The following is a 19323-nucleotide window of genomic DNA, read 5'->3' on the forward strand; positions in this document are numbered from 1 at the left end:
ATCAGTCGCGCTTGAATGGTACTTAGGGTCAGTACTTTATTGTGGCTATTGAGCATGGCTGTTGTGTTGTGGCACTTGGGCACGGAGTCCTATGTTGCGGTTTGGGATACTGTCACTAGCTGAGGCCTGACGTTCCAGGTTGTGCGGCCAAGGGTCAGTTGCTCCTATTTGATTGAACGGTCTTTGTTTTGCAATGACAAGTGTTGATCAAGTGTGACTGGGTGGTCTGAGGACCAATGAAGCTCTGCTGGGGCAGCTGATTCGCGTAGGCACTGCCTGTGGAATTTTCAGTGTATCAATGCTCACCTCTAGGTGGGTTAACTTTTGCAGTAGTGGTTGTAAATGAGCTGAAACCACCTCACCCATTTTAGCCAAGAACTCCCCGCTTTCAAAGCCTTGCAGGTGGGTTGGGGGACTTATAATACACTCTTTGTTGACAGGGCTGGTTGCATGCTAGTGCCCTTCTTCCACCTCCTCCTCCTCCCCCGTGGTTTTACTTTTAAGTCCTCTTTTTGGTGCAGGGTGTGTTTACATGGATGAGGGCTGACTCAGCACGGAGCAAAAAGGCATCCAATGTCCCCACCACTCCCTGGCCTGTCAGTGATTTTCGTTTATTCATTATTTTCTATGCACTTTGCAGCAGAAAACAATAACAATCTGGAACAATGATCAGCAGTGTATATCAACAAAAAACAATTTTGACCATTAGACCCTTAAACCCTCAACGTTAACCCCCAAAAATCAGTAACCATATAACTATAAGATGCAAAAATGTTAATAATGTGGCCCTGTCTAGCTTCTTACGGTCTCTGACGGTCTCGAATGGGCCAGCCCTTGGCCTGGGCACGCCCGCTTGCGTCCCGTGCTGTGGGAGCACTGGCGTGATTTTAAGGGCCTCCTGGCACATCCAGCGTATGCGTCCAATGCGCATGCCCCCAGGGATGCCGGGAATTGTAGTCCGCTACACACCCGGTAGCACTGGCGTGGTAGGAATCCGGTCCTTATGGTGGTGGCAGCAGTGACTAAAAGAACAGCCCAGCTAAAGACAGTATTGTATAACAGGCAAGAAGAAACCACCCTTAAACACTTATCCCATAATTGTCACATAGGTCCGTACTGCACCCAGTAGTACAAACGCCAGGCCATCCAACAGCATTCAAATAAAATGAAAGAATTCAATAGAACATTTTGAAAATGAACGCACTGTACTTAATTGATGCTTGTAAAAATGCAAAAATGTCCAGTTTTGATGGTACAGCAGCGATTGCAGACAAGAAATAAGTGATATTTTCATTCCAAAATACAAATCCAAAATGATCATGGGCTCAACAAAGAATAGGGAGGAGCCTTAAGGACAGGTAGATGAAGTTAGTACTGTATGTGAAGAAACCGTATTCTCTTTGATACTTCTTCTGTAAAAAAATAAAATAATTAAATAATAAACTTAAAAGATGCCTTTCGGTGTATGAAAAAGTTACCCAAACGGTCTACTAGGATAAAAATTAAACTCAAAATTAATTTTGAGTTGATTATCAGTTCCTCATATTAAAAAAGTCACTCATGTAAAGCCTTCTGTGATACGTTTTTACCCACATGCAATCTTGTTCATCCACTGTGGTGCAATGATGTATTATCTGGCATTATATTTCCGATCCATAAAGCGAAGTGGTGCAAATTACACAAGATTTTGCAGTGTAAAATAAATGTTGCTGGACCTTATCAAATACAATGATATATATATGCATGTGATACATTACATTGTTCCTTGTTCTTATTTTGTTTATCTGTCCATTTATTTTTTTAGTATGTTATGACATTGATTAATGCTCTGATTAAATTCTAAAGCAATATTGCGAAAAATGTGCTGGCAAACTTTTGTGTCCTATTTATATTCTTTCAAGGTTGATTAAGAAGAACTGCTTTGACATTTGATGGATACAATTTGGATGATTTATGAATTTGAGACAATCAAGGAATACATTACAAAACTAAATACAAATATCTTAAAGGGTTCTTGCATGAGGATTGCTCTGGTGAAAATAATTCATAACTTTACTACACTGTAAAATGTATCCTGCAATTTGTATTGAGCTGTAATTGACAGTTTATCACACACTTGTGTTGCACCAAATGTGCTGATCCAGATCATGTTACTGATATATCCTTTTGATTTGGATTCTATTTGCAAATATTTTTTTAATAACTAACATTATTGCAGCTTTACCATTGAGGGTGGGGTCTGCTTTCCGGATGGGGAAGATCCACCCCATTTTTTTAAAACATAGTACTGTCATCCAGTGAGCTATCGTTTCTGGGGGCAAACTGGGGGCAAGCTCCCTCTCTGCCCTCTGGGGGAGGCCATCATACTGGTTGGTCCCCTTGAGTTGGGATTATGGCCTATTGTCTGCATGATGCCTGTGCCCTTTCTTTTGCCCCAAATACAAAATCACTGGCCTTCAGTGGGTTTTCTACTTCCAGGGGGCAGACGTGGAGCAACCTCCCCAATTGGGAAGAGCCTCCTATTGGCACCAAGGGGGTCAGAATAACATGATTACCTCTTCTGGGGAGCCTGGGTAGCTGATCCTTCTTTTTGCTTGTTATTGTGCCATTTTGAATTCCCTGGTGTCTTGTGGATTTTCTGCCCTCCACAGGGGTAAATTGGGGGCACAACCCCTGCCTGCCCCCAAGGGGCAGAAGACAGGTCTACTGCTTTTGGAGTGAGGTGTGGGCAGTGCCAGAGAGCAATACCAGCACCCCTTTCTTTTGCCCCAGTAATATTGAATCAATGCAGTTCCTTGTGTCTAGTGGACTTTCTGTCCTCTTCGGGGGGGCATATTGGGGTCATTGCCCCACCCACCTCTAAGGGGGGGAGGCATAAAAACTAGTGATACTTTTTTGGTGTGGGGGCACAATTTTGTTTTTCACTGGTGTCTTGATTAGTGGGATTGATTGGGGATAATCACCCCCATCCACTGCTTGGGGTGGGCAGAAAGACTTGGTGTGCCCTTTTATAGTGGGGGCATGGCCATGCCCATGGTGGGCAGACCCACCCCTATATTTTTCACTGGTGTTTAGTGGGCATTCTGCTCACCTCCAGGGGCGGTCTGGAGGTAATCACCCCCGGGGGAAGAAAGACTATGTATGCCTTTTGGGTATGAGGGCATGGCGCACCCCTTTTGTGCTTTACCCTTGTGTTTAGTGTCCTTTCTGCACCTCTAGAGTTGCACATTGGGAGTAATCACCCCATCCACTCACAATGGGATGCAGAAAGACTGTTGGTGCATCTATTTGGGGTGGGGTAATGGCCAGGCCCATGCTAGGCAGCATGTGCCCCTTATATTTAAAAAAAATCCCTTGTGTCAAGGTTGGCAGAAATGACCTCCATCTGCCCCCAGTGGCAGAAAGAGTGTCTGCATTTTTTTGTGGTGGGAGCACAGCCATTACCCCACCCCTATATTATATATTTTTTAATTTTCCCTGGTGTCTAGTGGGCTTTCTGTATCTCTTGGGAGGGTGAATATTAGGGGTAATCACCCCCATGCAAGTAAAGGAGTAAGCCGGCACAATGAATGGTGATATGTGATCCTGCACAAACTCACAGAAAGAAGGCACAGATGAAAGAGATGGTGCACATGGATGAATACAATCATCCAGGCCGAGCGCTCAACCACTCAACTGCAGGGGCTGTGGGCATCAACCAAGTGAGCAACTGGGAACACCAATGGAAAAGAGATAGGTGCTCCCATGGGAGTCGATACCAGCGCTATACAAGCCAGTAAATAAATAGCACTCTGAGCATCTGCTTAAACAGATAGGAGCAAAGCAATTAGCAACTCACAGTGCAGACACCCAAAGGCGCCAGCGACACAGACAGCATTCATATTCAGCCATTATACTTGAGACTTGCGCCAAGAATAGAAGAGGAACTCCCAAACCGTTATACAGATTTCCTTCAACAGATACTGTCCTATGTGCGTGGAGAGGTGAAATTCCTGAGCACTGAGCAGGTTTCAAGTGCTGAGACTGCTGTATAATACTGTAAGATGCCGGAGAATGTGGAGGGGAGCCCAGAGAGAAGCCGTCATGATGCCCAACCTGTACCTATGGTAGTCGTCACCATGAACCTGTTCACCCTCCAAGCACATCAGCCCTGATGAGTCACATCTCCCACACGGTGTGACGAAACACGTGTCGGCTGGCTATTATTTTCTGTACTGACCAACAATTGACTTATAAAAACATTCTCACCTACATGAAACTTTGGGTTTTGATCCTTTTTGAACCTTTCACATGCTATCCGTTCTTATGTAAAATGTTGCGTTCTGACCTCAGGACCACTGATCTCACCAGCGTGTGCACAAGATCTGTTCTCCTCTTTCGGTTTAGGTCTGCCTATTCCGCTGCAGGGGTGGTTCTCTGGGTTTGTGTTCCCCTGTCCCGTTATTGCACCACGTGCCTACTGCACGAACAGTCCTATCAAGAGATCATACCGCATAGAGCGCCTTTGCTTCCTGTTCTCTTAACCCAAACTCAGTCTCTTTCATAAACTATAATGTAATGTGTACATTATTAATTGGCAATGGAAGACGTATCAAAATACATTTTGAATATGATTATTATACGATTTTTATAAAAAACAAAATAGGCATGAGTCAATGGTAACTGTTCAAATGATCATACCACCCTTCCACCACACACAGCTTATTCACATGGATGGAAAATATGTGTATTTAACTTCCAAAATATTTTTAAATTAAAGGCATGAGGCTCATCTGCAAAATGTACACTTGAAGGCAGTTCACCCTTAGATTTGGACGGAATATAATGAACTAATAGGAACCTTGCCAAAACTGAGGTGGTGTTGTCAAACTTTAACACCTTTTTTGCACATTCCATTATCAATACCAGCAAGACTTTTGACCTGTAGCTCACCAGCAATGCTGAAATCGCTTTCAATGTGTCGAGGAAGTAAAAACTAAGGCAACTAAAACAAGTCCTGCTCTTTATTTATTAATATCTACACAAATTAGTGGCGGGTTTCGTGATTACATCGAAACTAGGTTATATATACCCTGTACACATGTCTAACAGTGTATGACACTCTCTGCAATTGGATTTGTATCTTAGCTTCCTAACTGAATTTGCAGTAACATAACCCTATCTGGATTGTTCTAAAGTGATATAATATCTTTTATGGTGAAACCGTCATTGTAGCTCTATTATGGATATTGCATGACCACCCCATATCAAAGAAGACAAGATGTGGACCAAATAAAATCACATGCACACACTATTTTCTTTTCCCACAATGAGTCATGCACACCTTAAAGCTGTCTCTTCTTTACACAAGCAGCACGCTGTTTTCCCGTCTCTCTCACTTTCACTCATCGGCCTTGCACCTATAGGACAATATTTATCAAAATTTCACTCAGCGCAGCGCAGCGCAGCGCACCGCAGCGCAGCAAGACACTTTTCTGGCTGCGCTGCTTGAAAGGGTATTTAACATTATATGGTGCATTTCTGACCTTTCTTTATGCTGGCACACTGCTAGCTGCCTAGTGCCGATGTAAGCTCCGTTGCATCACAGTGCAAAGGTGCCTGTGTTGCAGGCAGGATTGTTTTTGTGCAGGAAGGGACATCTCCATGCAAAAAAACAACCCTCAGTGGCATACATATAAAGATGAATAAACAAGGTGAAATACACATATTTCTTCTCTTTACACCTCCCCTGGAGAGGTGCAGCCTTTTGACGCATTCCCAAGTCTACCACTAACGGTAAATCTGGGAATGCACGAGAATCCATGAGTGGATGTGTGGGAACACCCAAGCACCACCTTGAACACCACCCTGGGGCATGGAATATGCAAGGCAGCAATTACTCTAGATTTATCAAGCCATGCAGGACCACGCCAGGTGATCTGGCGTGTCTTGATAGATCTGACTTTAGTGTTGCGCCGTCCTTGCGCCCCCTTGCATGCCACCAGAGCGATGCAACACTATGATAAATCTGCCTCTTGATACTTACAAAACATCCCCTCTTTTATTGATAGAAGACTGACATGATACTGCATTGTGATTTACATAGTTTAAGAACTTTTCTTATTGAATCCTTGATTGTGTGAACTGCCATTAAAATGTCTGCATGTTTAATAGACAACTTATATAAAAGCTGAAGTGAGAATAGCTGGAACCTTTTTTTTATGTAATTTTTATTTAGGTGGTACAATAGTTGAACAGTACGGTCTCCAAAATAATTTACAAAATAAAAAATGTGCCAGGTGCTTAACACTTTAAACAATTCATTCATGCATAGAAAGAAGAGACTCCCAATAATATAAATATATCAAAGGTGATGCATTGTCGAACTGACCTAGTAGTAACCAAAGCTAAGTATCATATCCAAATACCTCAGTTCTCAAACCTAAACCCTTCCAGATAGCACAGTCCAACAGATTCCATTACCCCTTCACATAATCAATCATGTGGTTAAAAAGATAAACTGCAATAATAGATAGTGCAATGTTGTCAATAAAGTGCCATGATCCTTGTGAAATCAAGCGGTGGTAAAAGTGCAAAAATCCAAAAGTACAAATACGTAGCCCCAGATCATCTCACTTGTCCTTAATTCCGTGGAAAAGAAACACCACAACCGTTTGTAATGGTCTAGTTGTTGGTAGCTCCGGCCTCGGATGGAACTACGTACACAAGATGTATCACCTTCTGGCCAGGCGTGGCCAGAAGGCTATAAATAAAAGGTCGGAAGTCGCACGGGACTTCCGGTCCGACCTGCAAACCAGAGTGATCATTTGTGTCTTGCGCCGCTGCACACATGTAGATGCACCACTATATAATTCTACACTCACCCCTTTACATTGGCGACGAGTGGGGGACGCATTCAGCTACTTCGCAGGCCAAATCACCGCCTGAAGAAGCGCCAAGAGAGACAGAGCGGCGCACAAGCAGGCTGGACGGTCCAGCGCCGAGCGGTTTGCCCTCAACGACCATTGAGCAGTACCCTCCAGCCCGACGACATCCGTGACCACAACGGTGAGCAGAGACGACCCTGGGCTGCGTGGGGACACCGGTGGCGCGGAGAAACAAGCAGGAGGAGGCCCGAAGCAGCGTCGGCACGAGTGCGTGCGCACAGGCCTGAGCGCGGCAGACGCGCATGCGCACTAGAGACAGGCCCGGCAGGAACGCCTAACTGAGGTGCGAAGAGCGCGGAAGCCGCACCGAACCACGAGGTGCCCCGGAGTGGCACACGCTCGCCCAGGACAGCGCGTCACCAGTGCTGAAGCTGCGCAGGCATCCCTAGTGAGGGATCGGAGGAGGAAAGAATTAAAAATAAATGAATAAATATAAACAATAAAGCAAATATACGAACAGTCACGAGGCTCCTCAAACAAACAAGCACTGGCACATCCAAAGAGAACAAGAATAAAAACAAAAAGAGTAAACAAGCACTGGCACATCCCCAAAAAAAACTGTATAAGAGAGAACAATAAATAACAGAAGGAATACACATCCTTAAGGGCGGACAAACAACAAAAAGGCAATGTCGAACCCACCAGGCAACCTGAACCAGCAAGTGGCCCCACAACAGCAAGCAGCCCCACAACAGCAAGCAGCGCCACAACAACAGGCAGCGCCACAACAGCAGGCAGCGCCGCAACAGGCAGCACAACAGCAAGCAGTACCTCCAGCCCAGCAAATTCACCCATCAGCTCACTTGCAGATCCAGGCATTCCCGCCGTTCAGCGAGTTAATTGAACCTTCCACAGCAGCACTGAGATGGGCAGTATGGATAGTACAACTGAACAACTACTTCATAGCCACTCGTGAAACTGATAACACAGTCAAACGCTCCCTATTATTGCACTTTGGGGGCACTGAAATCCACAAACTATTCTCCCAACTTCCAAATACCGGCAACGCTAATGACTACGACGACGCCGTGCGAGCACTCAACGCGCACTTTGATCCCCAGCTCAACCCGCACTATGAACGATTTAAGTTCAGACAGTCTAAACAAAGAGAAGGGGAGACGATGGACACCTTCCATGCCCGGCTAAGAGAACTGGTAAGCACATGCGCCGAAGATGATCATGATAAGGAAGTGACAGCACAGATCATTCAAGGGTGCCGGAACAAGACTCTAAGAACACTAATACTGCGTCAACCCAACATCACGCTCGACGAAATTCTCTTGCTCGCACGGCCACATGAGCTATCTGATGTCCGGTCGACAGCAATGGAGGCCGCCATGAACAATCAAGCGGAAGCAAGTGCAGTTGTAAAGACAGAAAGAGTCTACGTCGTCCGCACTTCAGGCAGAGGCGGAAGAGTAAGGTGGCCGACCAGAACCCAGAGACAAACACCCTGTGGATACTGTGGGCGTGATGAGCATAGTTAAGATGGGTGCCCCGCAAGAGGGAAGACATGTTCGAAATGCGGAACACCAAACCACTTTGCCAGCGTGTGCAGAGGAGGATTCCGCGGAAGAAACACAGCGGGGAGATGGACCGTAACAGGAGCAGTCAGGCAATTAAGTCTGGAAGAAAATCAAGAATCCAGACCCATGACAACTAGACACCATCGCCATGCACGATTAGATGACTCCTCCACTGACGATGAAGGAGAGTGTTACTTCGTATCATTCACAAAGGATCTGAAAAGAAAGCGGAAACCTCAACCAAAGTGCCAAATTCAAATTGACGGGTCAGAAGTCACAGGGGTCATAGACACCGGGGCAACCGTGAACGTTATGGGCATACAGCACTACAAAAGCCTTAACCCGAGACCACAGCTGACGCCTTCCAAGATCAAGATAATGACATACGGCAGCCAGACTCCACTTCCTCTGCGTGGCAAGATGCAAGTGCAGGTCAAAGTGGAAAACCGTGAAGTAACAACCACATTTCATGTACTAGACAAAGAAGCAGATCTGCTAGTGGGGAGCCACACAGCAGAGGACCTCAACTTAGTAGCATTCGCCAACGCAGTCAAGACACTCCAAACAGAAGATATATTACAGCTGTTCCCATCACTGTTCAAAGGTTTGGGCACAATTAAGCGACAGCCAATCAAACTACACATTGATAAAGCCGTCCAGCCAATCGCTCTGAAACACCAGAGGATTCCGTTTCACCTACGAGCAGCAGTCGAGCAAGAACTGACACAACTTGAAAAACAAGGAGTCATAGAAAAAGTCACTGGACCCACGCCGTGGGTGTCTCCCATGGTGATAGCCGAGAAACCCCGTCAACCAGGGAAGATCCGAATTTGCATAGACATGAGGATGCCCAACAAGGCAATAAAGAGAGAAAGACATATAACACCCACCGTAGATGACATACTCGCAGATCTGAACGGAGCCCAATGGTTCTCTAAGTTGGACCTCAATGCTGGATACCACCAACTCAGGCTAGCCGAAGAGAGCAGGTACATAATGACGTTCTCGACTCACCTCGGTCTTAGAAGATATAAGAGACTAAACTCGGGATATCCTCTGCGGCAGAAATCTTTCAAAATACAATTCGAGAAATACTATCCGGCCTACAAGGAGTGCTAAATGTAAGCGACAATATCCTGATACACTCTAAGACCAGTGAGGAACATCACCAGCGTCTGAGGTCCACACTCAAGAGACTATCTGAACATGGAGTAACACTGCATAAGGAGAAGTGCAAATTCTTTCAGAAATCGATAGAATTTTTTGGCTATGTATTCAACTCTGACGGAGTTCAAGTTGATCCCAGGAAGTCACAAGCAATAAAATATGCCTCAGCACCGACCACAGCCTCAGAAGTGAGAAGCTTTCTGGGCATGGCCCAATACTGTACCAGGTTCATACCGAATTTAGCAACCATTGCCGAACCACTCCGCCATCTAACGAAGAAAGAGAGCCCGTGGAAGTGGACAGACGTTGAGGAAGAAGCATTCAATAAAATCAAGAACGCCCTCTTAGATGGAATGACCATGGCCTACTTCAACACGACCAGGCCCACTGAAATACTGGTCGATGCCAGCCCCGTCGGACTGGGAGCACTCCTCACCCAGGAAACGGAACCAGGAGTATGGGCGCCACTGGCATTCGCGAGCAAGGCCCTCACCGCCACTGAGGCAAGGTACTCTCAAATCGAGAGGGAAGCATTAGCAGTAAAATGGGCATGCAACCATTTCCATCTCTACATAACCGGACTCCCTTTCAGAATGGTTACCGATCACCAACCACTGATTCCACTGTTCAAAGGCACAGCCCATCATCCACCTCCACGGATTGAAAGATGGGCAATCCAAATCCAACAGTACCAAGTGGATCTTGTGTACAGGCCAGGAGCTAAGAACCCGGCAGACTTCTTATCTCGGCATCCCACTAAGGATGAGGTACAAGATGAAGAGCCCGAAAGACAGACCGAAGAGTTTGTGAATATGATATCACAAGGAGCATGTCCTCAAGCAATGTCAGCAGACAAAATTATGGAACAATATGCCAACGACAGTGTCCTCAAACGAGTAGAGAATGCGGTGCATGCCGGATCCTGGGAAGGCTTCCTGCGAGACATACATGGCTGGAACGAGACTGATCGCGCACGACTCAATCAGTTCTGGAAGATACACCACGAGATCAGCATCACTGAGAATGGCCTTATTTTAAGAGGCTCAAGGGTAATAATTCCGACGACCCTACAGGAACAAGCGATAGTGTTAGCACACGAAGGCCGCCAAGGCACCAGGAGAATGAAGGCCCGTATGCGGGAAAAGGTCTGGTTCCCGAACTTGGAAGACGCTGTTGACACCATAGTGAAGAACTGTCAGGCGTGTCAGCTAACAGGAAGAACTGAAGCCCCTGCACCGATCATCACAGAGGAACATGCACCAGCACCGTGGGCCTGGGTTAGCCTAGATTTTGGCAGCTTTCCGGACGGAAGGGTCACTGTGGTTCTAGTGGACAGCTACACGAAGTACCCAATTGTGGAGTTAGCCCAGTTCACAAGCTTCACGAACATTCAACCCATACTGAGCAAAACCTTTGCATTGTTTGGGATTCCTCAACAGTTGAAGACGGACAATGGACCCCCCTTCCAGGGGAGTGAGTTCAAAGACTTTATGCAAAAGCTAGGAATTTGTCATCACCGCGTAACCCCACAGTGGCCTCAAGCAAATGGCGAAGTAGAAAGATTCATGAGGACCATTAATAAAGTGTTAAGAATATCGGCAGTAGAAGGAACCAATCCTGAGGAGGCCCTCCAAAGCTTTCTGCAAGAGTACAGGAGCACTCCACATAGAACTACACAAAGATCGCCATGGGCTCTCATGTTCTCAGGCCCCCGGCGTGATTTGCTACCCATGGCAGAAGAATGGCGGTCTGAACCATACCACCCAGAGGTCACTCAATCCCGGAGAAGAAGAACTAATGGCAAGGCAAGCAAGAGGAGAGGGGCTCAAGACAGGGTGCTGATCCCCGGAGATCGTGTGCTCATTCGAGCTCGGAGGCCTGGAGGGAAGTTTAAGACACCATATGAGGTCGAGCCATGGACTGTCAGGACAAGCAGAGGCACGGCAGTGACAGCTCAACGCGAAGGCGAAGAGGTAACAAGGAACGTGTCGTGGTTCAAACGAATCCCAGCGACACCTGCCAACACGGAGGGTCAGGCAGGTACACCGGAAAGGCAAGACACCACTAGTGAATCAACAAGTGTCGCTTTGAGCAATTCGCCAGCTACCCGGTCCACTGGGAGTTCCGAGCCACTGACGCCATCCGCAAGATCTTACCCTGAGAACACTCCGGTAAGAGGGAGAAGGCAATACAGCCTCTGACCCAATCCCAGGCCCAGTCAAAGACTTATTGACTTTATGTGCTAATCCAATTTGTCTCAAAGGACTAATTTGGGAAGGGATGTAACGGTCTAGTTGTTGGCAGCTCCGGCCTCGTCCGGAACTACGTACACAAGATGTATCACCTTCTGGCCAGGCGTGGCCAGAAGGCTATAAATAAAAGGTCGGAAGTCGCACAGGACTTCCGGTCCAACCTGCAAACCAGAGTGATCATTTGTGTCTTGCGCCGCTGCACACATGTAGATGCACCACTATATAATTCTACACTCACCCCTTTACACCGTTCAAACGTTTTTAAATGAGTTGTTTCTTTTGGCATAAGCATACTCACACTGTCTTACCCTAGACATTTAGGCTTGCCAATGAACAAAATATGGACACCTAGAAGATCTCCAGTAAAGTACGTGATATTGTTATTGAAACAGCTAAAGTTTCTAGCAAGCAGCCGAGAAAGGACTCCTAATGAGTCTGGTAGCACCCTTTTTGAAAGTTGTTGGGTCATAAAATAAAATACCTGATCCCAAAATGGCTGCAACGCTGGGCAACTATAAAAAATATGAACACAAACACATTGCACCATCGTAGTGCATCTGAAACATGTATTGAGACGTTAGAAAAGCATTTATGCAAAAAAGTGGGTGTATAATAAAGTGTCCATTTGGAAATTCCTTTCTTTTAAATGTGCTTCTCCAACCCCTTCGCTGCGGGGGTAATACCCCCATGGTGTGGGGGTCCGTGGCGCTGCAGCGCTCATGACAAGCCCAGCTCATCATGAGGCACAGTGGAGCTGTGCTCATGACGAGCTGGGCTCGTCGCAACTCCGCCCACTGATTGATTCTGCCACACAGGCAGGGAATCAATTACGTGTGGGCGGACCGCGACCGTTATGACGAGCCCAGCTCCACTGTGCCTCATGACGAGCTGGGCTCGTCATAAGCATGGATAGGGCTAAACAATTTATGCCCCAAAATCTAGATATCTAAGCACTGTTCGAGGTAATAGGACACCCTGAAACTGATGCGACCATATGAAGCAATTTTGGAATAATTTCTTTATCAACTTTCTGATGTAGCACCTTGTGAGAACTACCAAATCATATCATGTTATTCTTAATACATATTAAGTACAGGGCAAACTAGTTTATATCAGGGGTAAGTGCAGGTAGCTTGACGACAAGAGGAAATTAAGTGAATGACTAGAGAGTACACTGGCTACTAGTCCCCCAAAGTATATGGGACAGACAATAGTAGAGTTTATCTGAAATTGCTCTGAGTTGGACAATTGTTTATCTCTAAGTCAGGACTGCACATTTCTTCAGAAAAATACATTATTGTTTGGCTTATTTCAAACGTCAAGGTAGTTCAAGACATAACTATTGAATACATAACAAGAAGAATGATGGCTGAAAAGCCAATTTGTAGTGATGCTGACGTGTCGATTTTTGTTGTTGCATAAAACGTGATTTTCTGTACAAGACAATTCGTTATCCTTACATGTGGATTCACAGAACACACATTCTCTGCAAGGGGCATCTTGGCAAGAAATTTCAGATGCTCCTGGCAACCCACCATAATCGTATGTAAGACAGAGGGGATTCACCAGACTTTAAACCTATCACCATAGGGTCAAATACAAATTAATGCAGTGGATACATTAATGCACTGAGTTAACTGAAACACCTTGTCATAGGCCTTATTTTTTTGGACCTATGTATCATGTTTAATCAGACACTAATTTGTGTGCAGAATGATGGTCAGAAACAAAGCTAAGTGAAGAAACTTTTACCACTAATTAATAGCCTAAATTTGCAATTTCAGCAGTCCTGCTATCAACCAACATGTAGACAAATGTCAGTGTAGTACATAATACACTTATTGAAGTGGCAAAAATAAACCAGTTCATTCTGTCAGTATCATAAACAAATGAACCCCATTGTATGCTAAGAATTTCTGTAAGAGAATATATCTAATCAGTGCCAAGCAGTAAAAAAATAAAATAATTAAGCAGTCTGTTTTCCAGCCTTCCTGCTCCCTTTCACACATCAGTCCTTTACATTAGAGGATTGTTTAATTTGTAAAAACAAAAGTGCCACTTGTCAGGTAGCTACTGTAGCTTGCACCATCTATTAACCGTGCCAGTGCTGTCAATGACAGTACCAACACAACTACTAACCATCAGTCTCCTTCAAGTGTTACAATTCAGATTATTCAAGGGCAACAAAATGAGTAAGAATGGATGTGGTCGGAGCTATTAGTCATTTTTGATGTACACATTTAAGTATTAAGCAACAGTTGTTGTGCTCATCTCAAAATTCGGTGGACAACACATCATATGGATTGCTGTCATAAACCTCAGTGTTGACAATTATGTGCCAGTGCCAAGCTTTGGAACACACCAACTCAAATTAACCACCGGACCTGAGAAGAGAAACTTTGCTGCCAAGTTCACAAGTTCACAGGTGCTATGCATTTTCTTTCCCCTCTGAACAAAGGGCTCCATACACTTTTCTTTGGGATGGAGGGAATGCCATGTCAATCCCTCAAATGTCATTAGTTATAGGGGAAAATTCACTAGTAACTCCGAAGCACAGAATGTAAATCAGTATGGAAGGAACCTTGCTACATTTTCAGATACATTAACATACAACTAATTTATAGTTCAAAATAGCCTCCCAGCTGCTCCTCCCTCCCTCCCACCTCCCCTCATATGGAGGCCACGCAGTGGTGAAAGGAGTGACCTTCCATGCCTGGACTGCATCCAGCACCAGACCCCCTGTCCACCGCAAATGCAGCGAGGCCCACGCACTCAATGCCAGACGATCACACACATGCTTCCTGGCCAACCCGGAGCGCACCCTTCTCCTGCCGGAAATTCAGCTTCACCAGCATCCAGCCCATCAACCCACCGAGCAGGGAAAATGAACCCAACTACCTCAGATGCATTCTTCTCAGCACCCACTCCTCCCACAAACACGCCGTTGAACTCTAGGACCTACTCGACTCAACCACCCCAGACATCACCTTTCTGACGGAGACCTGGCTGAACCCCTCCTCGGCACCCGACATCGCCATAGCCATCCCGGAAGGCTACAAGATCACCTGCAGGGACCACACCAACTGAGTAGGAGGAGGAATCACCATCATCCACAGGAACACCCTCAGAGTCTCGACCAACACCGACCACACCCTCAGCACCGCCGAACACCTGCATTTTTAGATCCACACTGACCCCACCACCACCCTCTGAGGAACCCTACTATACAGACACCCCGGACCCCAACCACAGTTCAGCGACTCCCTCGCCGACTTTGTCAGCACACACGCCCTTGCCTCCACAGACTACATCCTACTCGGGGACCTGAACTTCCACCTCGAGAACAACAACGACACCAACTCCACCATCCTGATCGACAACCTAGCCATTCTCAGACCCAGGCAACTCATCACAACACCCGCCTACTCCGCTGGCCACACACTCGACCCCATCTTCTCTGCAAGTCCCCATGTCTTCTTCAACCACACCACCAAACTCCACTGGACCGACCATTGTTGCATCTACTTCACCTTCCAGAAACCCACCATACACCACTGCACCCAACAAATGCCTCGCCTCTGCTGAAGCAAAGTAAACAAAGAACAGCTAACCACCACCCTCGCCCAGAGCACACCTGCCGACCCCACCAAACCCGACACCGCAGCCCGCAACCTCAGACAGTGGATCGACGACTGAGCCAACACACTCGCCCCAGTCAAGAAACCCTCCAACAGCCACACCAACAAGAAAGCAAGCTTGTTCACTGAAGACCTTTCGGCCTCCAAGCTAACTTTTGGAAGCTAGAGAAGAACTGGCTCCGGGAACGAACACCTGACAGCTACTCAACCCACAAGAACGCCACCCACAGACACCATCACCAAAAGAGCCTCCTTCAAGGACCGCCTAAACAACAACGAACACAACAGCAGTAAGCTCTTCAACATTGTGAAGGAATTCTCCAACCCCAGCTCCAACACCAACGACATCCGACCTTCACAGGACCTGTGCGACTCACTGGCCACCTTCTTTCATCGCAAGATCACAGACATCCACAACAGGTTCAACACCACGACCGCCTCAACAACCACTGAGACCTCCGCCCCCACGACCACCATCCACACCAACCGCTTTCTCTTCTGGACCAACATTAATGACACCATCAAGATCATGAACACCATCCACTCCGGATCTCCGTCGGACCCATGCCCGCCCTCACCACGTCTTTAACAAAGGAAGCACCACCATTGCACCCCATCTCCGGAAAGCCATCAACATTGTCTTCGAGACAGCTACCTTCGCGGAGAGCTTGAAGCACGCCGAGATCAGCACCTTACTCAAGAAACGCAAGGCGAACCCCAAGGACCTCAAGAACTTCCGGCCAATCTACCTGCTCCCGTTCCCGGCGAAGGTCATCGAGAAGACTGCCAACAAACAACCGACCCGCTACCTCGAGGAGAACAACATCCTGGACCCGTCCCAGTCCGGGTTCCACAGCAACCACTGCACCGAAACTGCCATCATCGCGCCCACCGTTGACATCAGGACCCTCTAGACATTGAGGAGACCGCAGCCCTCATCCATCTGGACCTATCAGCTGCCTTCGACACAGTCTGCCAATGCACACCACGCACTCACCTTCACGACGCCGGTATCCAAAAGAAGGCCCTGGACTGGACCACCTCCCTCCTCTCCGGCAGAACACAGATCGTTCGCCTCTCCCTCTTCCTCTCCGAAGCCACCGAGATCATCTGCGGCGTACCACAGGGCTCATCCCTCAGGCCAATACTGTTCAACATCTACATGGCACTGGTCGCCCACGTCACCCGACTGCAGAACCTCAACATCACCTCTTATGCCGATGACACCCAGCTGATCCTCTCCCTCACCAAGGACCTCCACACCACCAAAACCAACCTTCACCAAGGAATGAATGCCGTCGCCGAGTGGATGAGGAACAGCCGACTGAAACTGAACTCGGACAAGATGGAGGTCTGCATCCTCGGACCCACCCCTTCGGCCTGAGACGACTCCTGGTGGCTGATCGGTCTGGGAACAGCTCCAACACCCACCGACCACGCAAGCAACCTAGGGGTCATCCTTGACTCCACCCTATCCATGACTAAGCAGATCAACCCCGTCTCCTCCTCCTGCATCAACACCTTCCGCATGCTCCGCAAGATCTACAAGTGGATCCCCAACGAAACAAGAAGAATGGTCACCCAGGCCCTCTTCAGCAGCAGGTTCGACTACGGAAACGCTCTCTACGCAGGACCCTCGCCAAACTCCTGAAATGGCTTCAAAGCATCCAGAACGCCTCTGCATGCCTGATCCTCGACATCCCTTGCTGCAGCCACATCACACCCCATCTGAGAGACCTTCACCGGCTCCCCGTTAACAAGAGGATCACCTTCAAGCTCCTCACCCATGCACACAAGGCACTCCACAACACCGGACCAGTGCACCTCAACAGACGACTCAGCTTCTACACCCCAACCCGCCAGCTCTGCTCTGCCGCCCTCGCCACAGTCCCCTGCATCCAAGGAGCGACCTCCGGTGGCAGATCATTCTCCCACCTCACTGCCAAGACCTGGAACACCCTCCCCATCCACCTACGGCAGACCCAAGAGCTGCTGTCCATCAGAAGACTCCTCAAGACCTGGCTTTTCGAGCAGTAGCAGCACCTCCTACCCCCAGCGCCTTGAAACCCTCACGGGTAAGAAGTGCGCTTTACAAATGCTTTGATTGATTGATGTATGGCTAATGGCCCTTGTAATACTTTGACACCTAATCAAGGAATCGCTTACGACTACTCAGACACATGGCTCCACAGCCTCACAGCATCACGGATATTTCTATACTAAGACAGGGTGTTCAAGGGGATGAACAGGGAGATTACCAACATCAGCACAAGTCTAACTTAAACTTCCCACTAGCTGCATGCCCTTTTGTGGTGATTTTAGTAAACACCCTACCATTACAATCTCACCAGATGGAATCAACACTACAACTAATGAACAAAGCTTTACACTGGGTGTCCAAGTTTATTCCTCCATATGAATGCCAAAATGTTGCTAACCAGATCATTATGGCCAGAAGAGTGCATTGCGTGGGCAACTCCCCAAAATCAAATGGGGGGAATGGCATAGCATTACATTTTAAAGCCCAACGCCTTGTAGAACATCTTTTGGACATCCTACCCAACCCCCGTTACCACCTACACAAATTAATGCCTTACCCTAGGCGTTCTTTTACAGCCCCGGAGGGCAGTTCCCTGGAATAGAAGGTTCCTTGACAACCCTGGCTCCTTTCCTCTTCTTACCTCCCGCCCACCTCTGTAGTCATCCCAGATAGATGGAACACTATGGCTGTTATACCACTGGTAAATACATTTGTGCCCTTGGAGGGCTTAGAATCTTGTGATTGACTGAAGGGCGGCAGCATGACCCTATACTTAACAGAAGGTAGTTTCACAACTAGTCAGTGAGCCCCTGGTCCAGAAAAGAGACATGATAAATGTAATAACTTGGAATATAGCTGGGCTTAGAGCTAAGAAGTCTAATGAAGACTGGTCTAGGATAATTGAATGTTATGATTTGGTGTGCCTTCAAGAAACATGGGAAGTCGATGCGGTCTTCATTGATGGGTTTCGCGTAATACAAACTCCTGCTATTCCCTCGTGGTCAGGTAGACCCAGAGGAGGTTTAATAACCCTGATTAGAAACACCTTGTGGTAAATATATTTGAGACAGATGTCCAGTTCCCTTACTATCATCTTATTGTATGTAGTGGTCCCGGCGCAGAGGATATGCTCCTAATTAATTTTTATATTTAACAATTTTGGGAACAACATGGCTCAGGTAATCCATTCACTCGAACAAGCAATTGACAGAGCATCAATTACCCATCGTAACCCCCTACACATAGTTTGATTGGGAGATTTTAACGCTCAAAGTTGCTCAAAAGTAACATCTCCGCTCTGTGGGTTGGTAGATGAAGAAGGTGATGTCCCGTACCATTTCTTAGGTATTCAGTACGGGACGAGTTAAAGAGGCTATGGGTCACGAGAAATTTGGTAATCCTCAATCCCACTGATGAGCATACCAGCAAACTTACAAAAACGTTTGGGAATAATATACATGGTTCCACTCTACATTACTTAATGGTCGCGCCACCTCTCAAGACATATTTTAACCAGATAGGAACCTTAGCTTCAGATTTTAGTGATCATGCTGCACTGATTTTCAAAATCCATTGGAACGGGTCTTTAAATAGTCAGGTTATAAAAATCCAAGCCCCAGTAATAACAAGAAGGAGCGGAATAGTGCTAAAAAGGGCTAAAATAAATAAAGATATATTGTTGCCTACTGTAATCAGGAGCACCCAGAAAGAAATTTCAAACTGTCTTGATTCCCATAGTAATCCGCTAAATACAGTGCAAACCTTTGTCTCATT

This window comes from Lissotriton vulgaris, chromosome 8 (genome assembly GCF_964263255.1).
Source record: "Lissotriton vulgaris chromosome 8, aLisVul1.2, whole genome shotgun sequence".
In the NCBI taxonomy this organism is placed as follows: domain Eukaryota; kingdom Metazoa; phylum Chordata; class Amphibia; order Caudata; family Salamandridae; genus Lissotriton; species Lissotriton vulgaris.